Raw genomic sequence first — 10,253 nt, 5'->3', positions numbered from 1 at the left:
GGGGGGCAGCCTCGACGGGCTGCGGTCTGTCGTGGGCCGTGACGTCCGCCGCGATGGGAGGCTGTGTCTGCTGTCCCGGCGGACTTCCGAGGCTGCTTTCTGCAGGTGCGCAGCAGAGGCGGCGGCAGACGGCGGCGTGCAAGGGAAAGCGGCGGGGGGCTTGGCGGGCGTCGGCGTCGGCAGTGGTGGGCGGTGTTGGGCTGCTATAGGTGGCTGACCGAGGCGTCTGTCCTGGCGAGAGGCGGTGGCGGCAGGAGCAGCGGACAGAGGCGGTGTCGCTGCGGGAAGGGAGCGGGTGGGGTGAGCCGCAGTCGGTGGCGGCGGCCGGCAGTGCCGGTAGGTGAACGGAGTAGCGTCCTAAGGGTGTTGGCCTGCAACAGACGCTGCCCGCCTCCGTACCGCCGGCCCAGATACCAGATACTAGCCCAGGCCGCCTCCCGCCGCTCCAGCGTCCCTCCTTCGAAGCGCAGACGCCGGCAGCCACCCGCCCCAGAGCCGGCCCCCCGCCTGTCCCTGCCCGCAGATGCCTCCCGCTGACACCCGGCCCGGACGCTTGCCGACACCGCTGCCTGCCATTGCCTTCTCCCGCTGACACCGACTTCGCTGCCTTTGCCAACGCTCGCGGACGCCCAGCGCCTTCGGCAGCCAGACGTCACCGCCTCCTACCCCAGACTCCTGCCACCACCAGCAGGGACCCTCCTTCACGGGGACCGGGCCCCCTCGTTCCCACGCAGGCCTGGCCGCCGTGCAGCAGCCTCAGCTCATAGTAAGTAGCTGCCCCCACGCTGGCTTTTTGATCAGGGGGTTTGGGGGTGGTGCATGGGCCCTGGGAGGAAAGTAGAAAGGTATGGGTGGGCGTGGAAAAGATGCATGCACTTACCCAGCCAGGAAGGTGACCTGATCTCAGCCAGTAGCTTGCCAGGCCCGCCAGCTTCTCTGACTGCAGCTAGTGCTTTCGGTGTCAGGTCCCTGGGCACGCGGGCAAGGGCGCTAGGAGGGTGCATCCGCTGGGGAGGGGGTTCCTCCTGTACTCCCAGGCTGGTCAGCGCGGGCGTCCAGGGGGTGTATAGGTCCTTAAAGAGAGGCTTGACTTTGTCTAATATTTGGTAAAAGTTTTGTGAGTAAACTAGCATAACTGTTGTGAACGAGTAAACCAAGTGTAGCAAGTAAACATCTTAATAATTGTGTGTTACAGCATATTACAGTGTGTATACCTACAAACAGCCTGAGAATCTTTGTGGTAACCTAAAACCTGCAAGTTTTGCCAAGTTAAGTAGACATATTTTATACTTAGAGATTGTGCTGTAAAGCACACGGTTCCAGTAATTATAAAATGTGTTCATAAATTTGTCAATCTAAAGAATGCTAGTGTAACAGTTTACAATAGCCTACTTCTCAGTGTTCACTGGAAATTAAAGTTCCTAATGGTTTTAAGTTCTAATTATAACTACTTGAAGTAATAAGGAAAACATTTCTGCATAAGAATATGTCTTTTGATAAAAGAAAGTAGCTTTGCTCTAAAGTACAGCTGTTTATTTAAAGAAGGAAAACTGTAAAAAGAAAGTTGTAGAAAGTTTATGGAAACATTATTGATATGGTCATGCTATGTGAAATTAAAGCAAATCAGTCTTGCTATCAAGTACATAGCAAAACTAGAATTTTTTCTGTTAACAGAACTAAGGTTTATTAGTCTACTGTTAATGCTGAAAGATTGCAAAGGGTTTTCCTATTGTTTTATCAAAACAGTTTCTCATGCTTAAAGTCTCAGTGAGTTGCCTGAGTATTTAAGAAAATGAGATCTTACTATTAAAAGGACTAAAAGCTAAGCTTTGCTAACAACTGTGTAACTGCCTGTATTTGCCTTTAAAATCTTTTATTGTCATTCTGGTTAAATAGGTAAGTATTGTTTCATAGTGACCTATGATTCTATTTAGGCAAGTGCCTTAAAAATTTTCTAACAGCTTCCCAAAATCAAATTCAAAAAGGTGCTTTTTACCTCTAGTTCACTCTGATATTTTCCAGAGGGCCCCTGGAACATGTGAGAGGAATTTTTTCTCCTCATCGGGGAAAATATTTGGCTAATTTGGCTTATTCATCTGATATATATTTACCTGGAAAGCACCATCAAAGGGAATGATGCTAAACTTTGTTACTGAATGTCTTATGTTACAGAAAAATCCAAATTTTCTTCTGTCACCTGTCTTATAGTAAGCTCTCATCAGATCTTTAACCATTGTCATTTGTAGGTCTTTTGTCATATAAAGTCACTGTTTTATTACTCCTAAACTTGTAAAGAACTAGGTTTCAACAGAGCAAGTATTAGTTACGTAAGATTAAGTAAACTAAGGAAAAAAATGTTATGACTTTTTGTTTCAAATGTTGCTGATAAAGTGTTTTAAACTTTTCCTCTTAAATGGATGACAGTTTAGTAAATGACAATACCTTTGTAAGCAGAATTGAAACATTTATCTTTCTCTCTGCCTGATCCCTCCAGAATTTATAAAACTCTCAATGAGTATTTTTTTATTTTTTATTTTATGGCAGTATGTTTATTTGCATAAGTGCAAGAAGAATCTGCTTTCCTTATAAGAAGATGAATTAAAAACACTAGTTATAGTACCTAGGCTTTGACTGAAATGTCATACCTGAGAGACACGTGTGTAAACTGATATGAACAAGATAGCTTTAAGGAACTAAGGTTGACTTTATAGAACCAATAAAGCCCCTTGGAAGAACTGGCCTGGTACCTTGCTTACAGGGTTCCCAGCAGCCTTACTAGGTGAGTAAAGAAGGTCACTTCCTGGCAGGTGTGGGAACCTCAGGAATGTCTTGGGAACCTCAAGAAGAGAGGAATTCCCCCAAACCTACAGGTACTGCAGGCAAAACCTAATGGCAACTCTGGCTTAGCTTTCTGGTCTTGAGGGGCGTTTAAAAGTCCAATCTGAAATTCCTTATAAGAAGTTCCAGCCAAGCACATTTAAAAGAGCCTATGTAATCAATTGCTCTTCTTGCTGCACTTATGTAAATAATCAAACCAAGTGTTAACTATTTTCTTAATCTGGTTACTTCTAATAAAAATGAGGGTGATTTTAGAGAAAAGTATTGTTTCAATAATGCAGCCTTTTCTATATTGAGCCTTAATACTAATCATTGGGACAAACTAGATCCAGAATTCTAGTTTCCCCAAAATATCTGGCTAAGAAAAGACACATGCAAAGATGTTCCACATCACTAATCATCAGGGAAATGCAAATTAAAACCATAATGAGATACCACCTCCCACCAGTAAGGATGGCCAGCATCGAAAAGACTAAGAACAACAAATACTGCCGAGGATGCGGAGAGAGGGAAACCCTCCCACACTGCTGGTGGGAATGTAAGCTAGTTCAGCCATTGTGGAAAGCAATATGGAGGTTCCTTAAAAACTAAAAATAGAAATACCATTTGACCCAGGAATCCCACTCCTTGGAATTTACCCAAAGAATACAACTTCTCAGATTCAAAAAGACATATGCACCCCCATGTTTATCGCAGCACTTTTTACGATAGCCAAGATATGGAAGCAACCTAAGTGTCCATCAGTAGATGAATGGATAAAGAAGAGGTAGTACATATACACCATGGAATACTATTCATCCATAAGAAAGAAACAAATCCTACCATTTGCAACAACATGGATGGAGCTGGAGGACATTATGCTCAGTGAAATAAACCACGTGGAGAAGGACAAGTGCCAAATGATTTCCCTCATTTGTGGAGTACAACAACAAAGCAAAACTGAAGGAACAAAATAGCAGCAGACTCAGAGACTCCAAGTAGGAATGAGTGGTTACCAAAGGGGAGGGGTGTGGGAGGACGGGTGGGGAGGGAGGGAGAAGGGGATTGGGGGGTATTATAGTTAGTTCACATGGTGTGGGGGATCACGGGGAAAACAGTGTAGCACAGAGAAGGCCAATAGTGAATCTGTGGCATCTTACTACACTGATGGACAGTGACTGCATTGGGGTCTGGGTGGGGACTTGACAATATGGGTAAATTTAGTAACCACATTGTCTATTCATGTGAAACCTTCATCAGAGTGTATATCAATAATACCTTAATAAAAAATTAAAAAATATATATCTGGCTATGATTCTCCAGATGTTTTAGTTTTCTCCCATCATTTCAATCAGAATCTTACTGTTCTTAATCCTCATATTTAGCCATGTATTCTTTAAGCTCCTTGTCAAGTTTGTTCTTCCAGAAGGGAAAATCCAACTCCAGATGTTGCTACCTAACCTCGTAACAGGACTTGTTCTATCTTGCCTAGAAGCCATAAAACTGCAAATAGTAATATAAATGGAACCTGGAATAGAAGTGCCCATCTTCTGAGGCCCTCTCTACTGACCAGTGACGGAGACCTAACTGCACCGTTTACTGCACCCCCTTCTCAGCATGAAGCAGCCAGAGAAGTCATCGCCCCCTTTCCCTAGCAGCAGCTAGGGTCTTTATCTGTAGAGGGGGGAATGAGACAGGGACCCTGGATGTAGTCAGAGTAGGGTGAGGGCTACTGGAAAAAGCATGGCAGTATATTCACAGTCAGAGCAATATAACTACATGCAAGGAAACCCCTCCACCAAAACTCTGTGTTAAATATTAAGCTCTATAGAGTCATTCTTCAGTGAGGTCAGTTAATACTCCCCAGATAAAGAAGAGTAGCACATGTTTTTATTATGCTAATAATATGTAATCATGTGTAAGATTCACTTTAGTATGCTGAAAGGCCCAGGCCTATGTGCTGTCTTTCCTCCTTCAGAACTGATGAGGTGATTTGCAAACTGAGCAACTAATTGAGCATGCAGGCCCAGCCATAAACAACATAGTAAAAGGCAGGAAGGATTCCACCTTAAAGATAAGATTGCATTTTAATACCCAGGAAGTTAAGAAGTAAGATTCTTAACTTTTTAGCAGACAGACAATAACTCAGCCCACCTTGGGGGCTGGGCAGGCAGCCTTGTTTTATATGCTCCCAGACCAAGACACCCCCATCTCAAGGAAAAATCAGAGCAGGAAGTTTAGGTTAATTCTAAATATTCAGGGACTACTTAACAAGTCCACACCCCTAGGCCTTTCTACATGTTCCCAAAATTCCTCAACTGCCTTGTGGATAAAATGAGAGTTCCTGTGGCCAGGATTCTCACCTGGCTCTGATTGACTAGCTCACTGCACACCTGTGGGCACTATATGGCTGTTGACTCTATATAAAGAGCTCTACCCAGTGCTCTGGGTACAACACCGTGGCAGGGCTGCAAGGCTGTAGGAGAGCAGAGCAGAGGACAGAGGCCCAGAGGACAGCTGTGTGGGATGACTATGCAGAGGCCCAGAAGACAGCTGTGCAGACAGAAGGGCCCAGAGGCAGAGACCGGCTTGCTGCATGCAGACTCTGAGTGAATGCGATTCTAGTGACTGACCTGCCACCTGGAAATAAAGTTGGATATAACCCTTTCACCCAAAGAATGTTTTGCTGTCAATTTCTTTTTCTTTTTTTTTTTTTGTAGATAATTATTATTATTATTATTTTTTTTAATAATTATTTTTTATTGAAGGGTAGTTGACACACAGTATTACATTACATGAGTTTCAAGTGTACAACACAGTGGTAGAACATTTATATACATAATTCTAGGTTCCAGCTATCACCCTACCAGGCTGTTACAATATCTTGACTATATTCCTTATGCTATACATTACATCCCGGTTACTAATTTATTTTACCATTGGAAGTCTGTCCTTTTTTTTTTTTTTTTTGTTTTGTGAGGGCATCTCTCATATTTATTGATCAAATGGTTGTTAACGACAATAAAATTCTGTATAGGGGAGTCAATGCTCAATGCACAATCATTATTCCACCCCAAGCCTAATTTTTGTCAGTCTCCAATCTTCTGAGGCATAACAAACAAGTTTTTACATGTAGAACAAATTCTTACATAATGAATAAGTTACATAGTGAACAGTACAAGGGCAGTCATCACAGAAACTTTCGGTTTTGCTCATGCATTATGAACTATAAACAGTCGGTTCAAATATGAATACTCATTTGGTTTTTATACTTGATTTATATGTGGATACCACATTTCTCTCTTTATTATTATTATTTTTAATAAAATGCTGAAGTGGTAGGTAGATACAAGATAAAGGTAGAAAACATAGTTTAGTGTTGTAAGAGAGCACATGTAGATGATCAGGTGTGTGCCTGTAGACTATGTGTTAATCCAAGCTAGACCAGGGCAATAAAACATCCACGTATGCAGAAGATTTCTCTCAGAACAGGGGGGGTGAGGTTCTAAGCCTCACCTCTGTTGATCCCCAATTTCTCACCTGATGGCCCCCCTGCGACTGTGCCTGTCTTAGGTTGTTCCTCCCTTGAGGAATCTTACCCGTCTCTGGCTAACCAGTCATCTTCCGGGGCCATACAGGGAAATGTGAAGTTGGTTGTAGATAATTATTTTTTATTGAAGGGTACTTGACACAGTATTACATTAGTTTCAGGTGTACAACACAGTGATTCAACATTTATATACATGATAATTCACCATACCAAGCTGTTACAATATTTTGACTATATTCCCTATGCTATACATTACATCCTGATTAATTATTTATTTTACAATTGGAAGTGTGTACTTTTTTTTTTTGTGAGGGCATCTCTCATATTTATTGATCAAATGGTTGTTAACAACAATAAAATTCTGTATAGGGGAGTCGATGCTCAATGCACAATCATTAATCCACCCCAAGCCTAATTTTCGTCAGTCTCCAATCTTCTGAAGCATAACGAACAAGTTCTTACATGTAGAACAAATTCTTACATAATGAATAAGTTACATAGTGAACAGTACAAGGGCAGTCATCACAGAAACTTTCGGTTTTGCTCATGCATTATGAACTATAAACAGTCAGTTCAAATATGAATACTCATTTGATTTTTATACTTGATTTATATGTGGATACCACATTTCTCTCTTTATTATTATTTTTAATAAAATGCTGAAGTGGTAGGTAGATACAAGATAAAGGTAGAAAACATAGTTTAGTGTTGTAAGAGAGCAAATGTAGATGATCAGATCTGTGCCTGTAGACTATGTGTTAATCCAAGCTAGACAAGGGCAAGAAAACATCCACATATGCAGAAGATTTCTCTCAGAACAGGGGGGTGAGGTTCTAAGCCTCACCTCTGTTGATCCCCAATTTCTCACCTGATGGCCCTCCTGCAACTGTGCGTGTCTTAGATTGTTCCTCCCTTGAGGAATCTTACCCGTCTCTGGCTAACCAGTCATCTTCCGGGGCCATACAGGGAAATGTAAAGTTGGTAAGTGAGAGAGAAGCCTTATTGTTTGAAAAGGTTAGCTTTTTACTTCTTTGCATATCTATGCCCTGTGGCTTCTATGCCCAGCATTTGTCTTGAGGTATCTTTACCACTTGGAAGAATTATGATACTCGGTAAATTCGATATGAGGCACGAATTCTATTTAAGGGTTGTAATTAGGAAGGAAGAAGAAAAGCTATAGAAGTAGCAGATGGAAGAAAACCTGGGAAGATTGATTATTTCTTTGACATATCTTCTTGTAGAGTAACTTCAGCATGTATAGGTTTTAAACTACAAATTAAATTGCGCACACACATTAACATAATAGGAGTACAGTTACATAACCAAAGCATACCTGTAATTACCAGCCATCTCCAGTGAAACCAAGAAAACCAGTTAGGCACCTTAGGCATTTGTGAAAACTTATCTATGATATGGTGGATATTGTCCAACTGAACTTGAACAGTCTGAGAGAAATCAGACAAATTAAAACAACCCATTCCTGGGGACTGTTCACATCCCATATGTTCTTTTAATAGTAAATAGTCTGTAGTTGTAAGATTTTGGAGCACTACAATTTGCACTTCTCCTAATTCTTGGTTGAGTTCCAACAGTATAGATCCAGTCAAATTTGTTGTTTTACTGTATGCACAGGCCTGCTTAGATATCTCCTTCTTCATTCCCATGGCAAGTCCAGGAACTGGTGGGATGAGTGCATCTACACCTGTAGCAGTGCGTGGATCTTTGTTGGGGTTTTTTGATGATCATCTTCTGGCATGAGTCTTCCAGAGAGTGCTGATGTTGGAAGTTCTTTTTCATATCGTATCTTAGTTCATTTTCTGGGTAGCCAAATTAGGCTTTGATCCTCTGTATAAACACAAACAGACCCTTTGCCTACACTTTTATATTCCCTTTATACCATTGTGTAGAACTCATTGGAGGTCACCACACAGGAACTGGCTTTTTTATTTTTTATTTTTGGTATCATTAATCTACACTTACATGATGAATATTATGTTTACTAGGCTCTCCCCTATACCAGGTCTCCCCTATAAACCCCTTTACAGTCACTGTCCCTCAGCATAGCAAAATGTTGTAGACTCACTACTTGTCTTCTCTGTGTTGTACAGCCCTCCCCTTTCTCCCACCCCCACATGCATGGTAATCTTAATACCCCCCTTCTTCTTACCCCCCTTATCCGTCGCTACCCACCCATCCTCCCAGTTCCTTTCCTTTTCGTACCTGTCAGCCCATTCTTGAGTTCTGTGATTCTGCTGCTGTTTTGTTCCTTCAGTTTTTCCTTTGTTCTTATACTCCACAGATGAGTGAAATCATTTGATATTTCTCTTTCTCTGCTTGGCTTGTTTCACTGAGCATAATACCCTCCAGCTCCATCCATGTTGCTGCAAATGGTAGGATTTGCCCTTTTCTTATGGCTGAGTAGTATTCCATTGTGTATATGTACCACCTCTTCTTTATCCATTCATCTATCGATGGACATTTAGGTTGCTTCCACTTGGCTATTGTAAATAGTGCTGCGATAAACATAGGGGTGCATTGGTCTTTCTCAGACTTGATTGCTGCATTCTTAGGGTAAATTCCTAGGAGTGGAATTCCTGGGTCAAATGGTAAGTCTGTTTTAAGCATTTTGATGTACCTCCATACTGCTTTCCACAATGGTTGAACTAATTTACATTCCCACCAGCAGTGTAGGAGGGTTCCCCTTTCTCCACAGCCTCACCAACATTTGTTGTTTGTCTTTTGGATGGCAGCCATCCTTACTGGTGTGAGGTGATATCTCATTGTAGTTTTAATTTTCATTTCTCTGATAATTAGTGATGTGGAGCATCTTTTCATGTGTCTGTTGGCCATCTGTATTTCTTTTTTGGAGAACTGTCTGTTCAGTCCCTCTGCCCATTTTTAAATTGGGTTATTTGTTTTTTGTTTGTTGAGGCGTGTGAGCTCTTTATATATTCTGGACGTCAAGCCTTTATCAGATCTGTCATTTTCAAATATATTCTCCCATACTGTAGGGTTCCTTTTTGTTCTAGTGATGGTGTCTTTTGCTGTACAGAAGCTTTTCAGCTTAATATAGTCCCACTTGTTCATTTTTGCTGTTGTTTTCCTTGCCCGGGGAGATATGTTCAAGATGAGGTCACTCATGTTTATGTCTAAGAAGTTTTTTGCCTATGTTTTCTTCCAAGAGTTTAATGGTTTCATGACTTACATTCAGGTCTTTGATCCATTTTGAGTTTACTTTTGTATATGGGGTTAGACAATGGTCCAGTTTCATTCTCCTACATGTAGCTCTCCAGTTTTGGCAGCACCACCTGTTGAAGAGACTGTCATTTCGCCATTGTATGTCCATGGCTCCTTTATCAAATATTAATTGACCATATATGTCTGGGTTAATGTCTGGATTCTCTAGTCTGTTCCATTGGTCTGTGGCGCTGTTCTTGTGCCAGGACCAAATTGTCTTGATTACTATTGCTTTATAGTAGAGCTTGAAGTTGGGGAGTGAGATCCCCCCTACTTTATTCTTCTTTCTCAGGATTGCTTTGGCTATTCAGGGTCTTTGATGTTTCCATATGAATTTTTGAATTATTTGTTCCAGTTCATTGAAGAATGTTGCTGGTAGTTTCATAGGGATTGCATCAAATCTGTATATTGCTTTGGGTAGGATGTCCATATTGATGATATTAATTCTTCCTAGCCATGAGCATGGGATGAGTTTCCATCTGTTAGTGTCCCCTTTATTTCTCTTAAGAGTGACTTGTAGTTTTCAGAGTATAAGTCTTTCACTTCTTTGGTTAGGTTTATTCCTAGGTATTTTATTTTTTTTTGATGCAATTGTGAATGGAGTTGTTTTCCTGATTTCTCTTTCTGTTTGTTCATTGTTAGTGTATAG

The 10,253-nt window shown here is 41.5% G+C and overlaps 1 long non-coding RNA gene across 1 annotated transcript; it reads left to right on the top strand.

Moving 5' to 3' along the window:
• Positions 1 to 4,117, top strand: LOC118911660 (uncharacterized). Its single transcript, XR_005024527.2, has 2 exons — positions 1 to 105; positions 381 to 4,117. It is a non-coding gene; the product is annotated as an uncharacterized LOC118911660 (long non-coding RNA).
• The last annotated feature ends 6,136 nt before the right edge of the window (positions 4,118 to 10,253 follow it).

The sequence above is a fragment of the Manis pentadactyla genome, chromosome 8 (assembly GCF_030020395.1).
Source record: "Manis pentadactyla isolate mManPen7 chromosome 8, mManPen7.hap1, whole genome shotgun sequence".
Classification (NCBI taxonomy): Eukaryota; Metazoa; Chordata; class Mammalia; order Pholidota; family Manidae; genus Manis; species Manis pentadactyla.
This window is presented reverse-complemented; position numbering and strand designations above follow the sequence as displayed.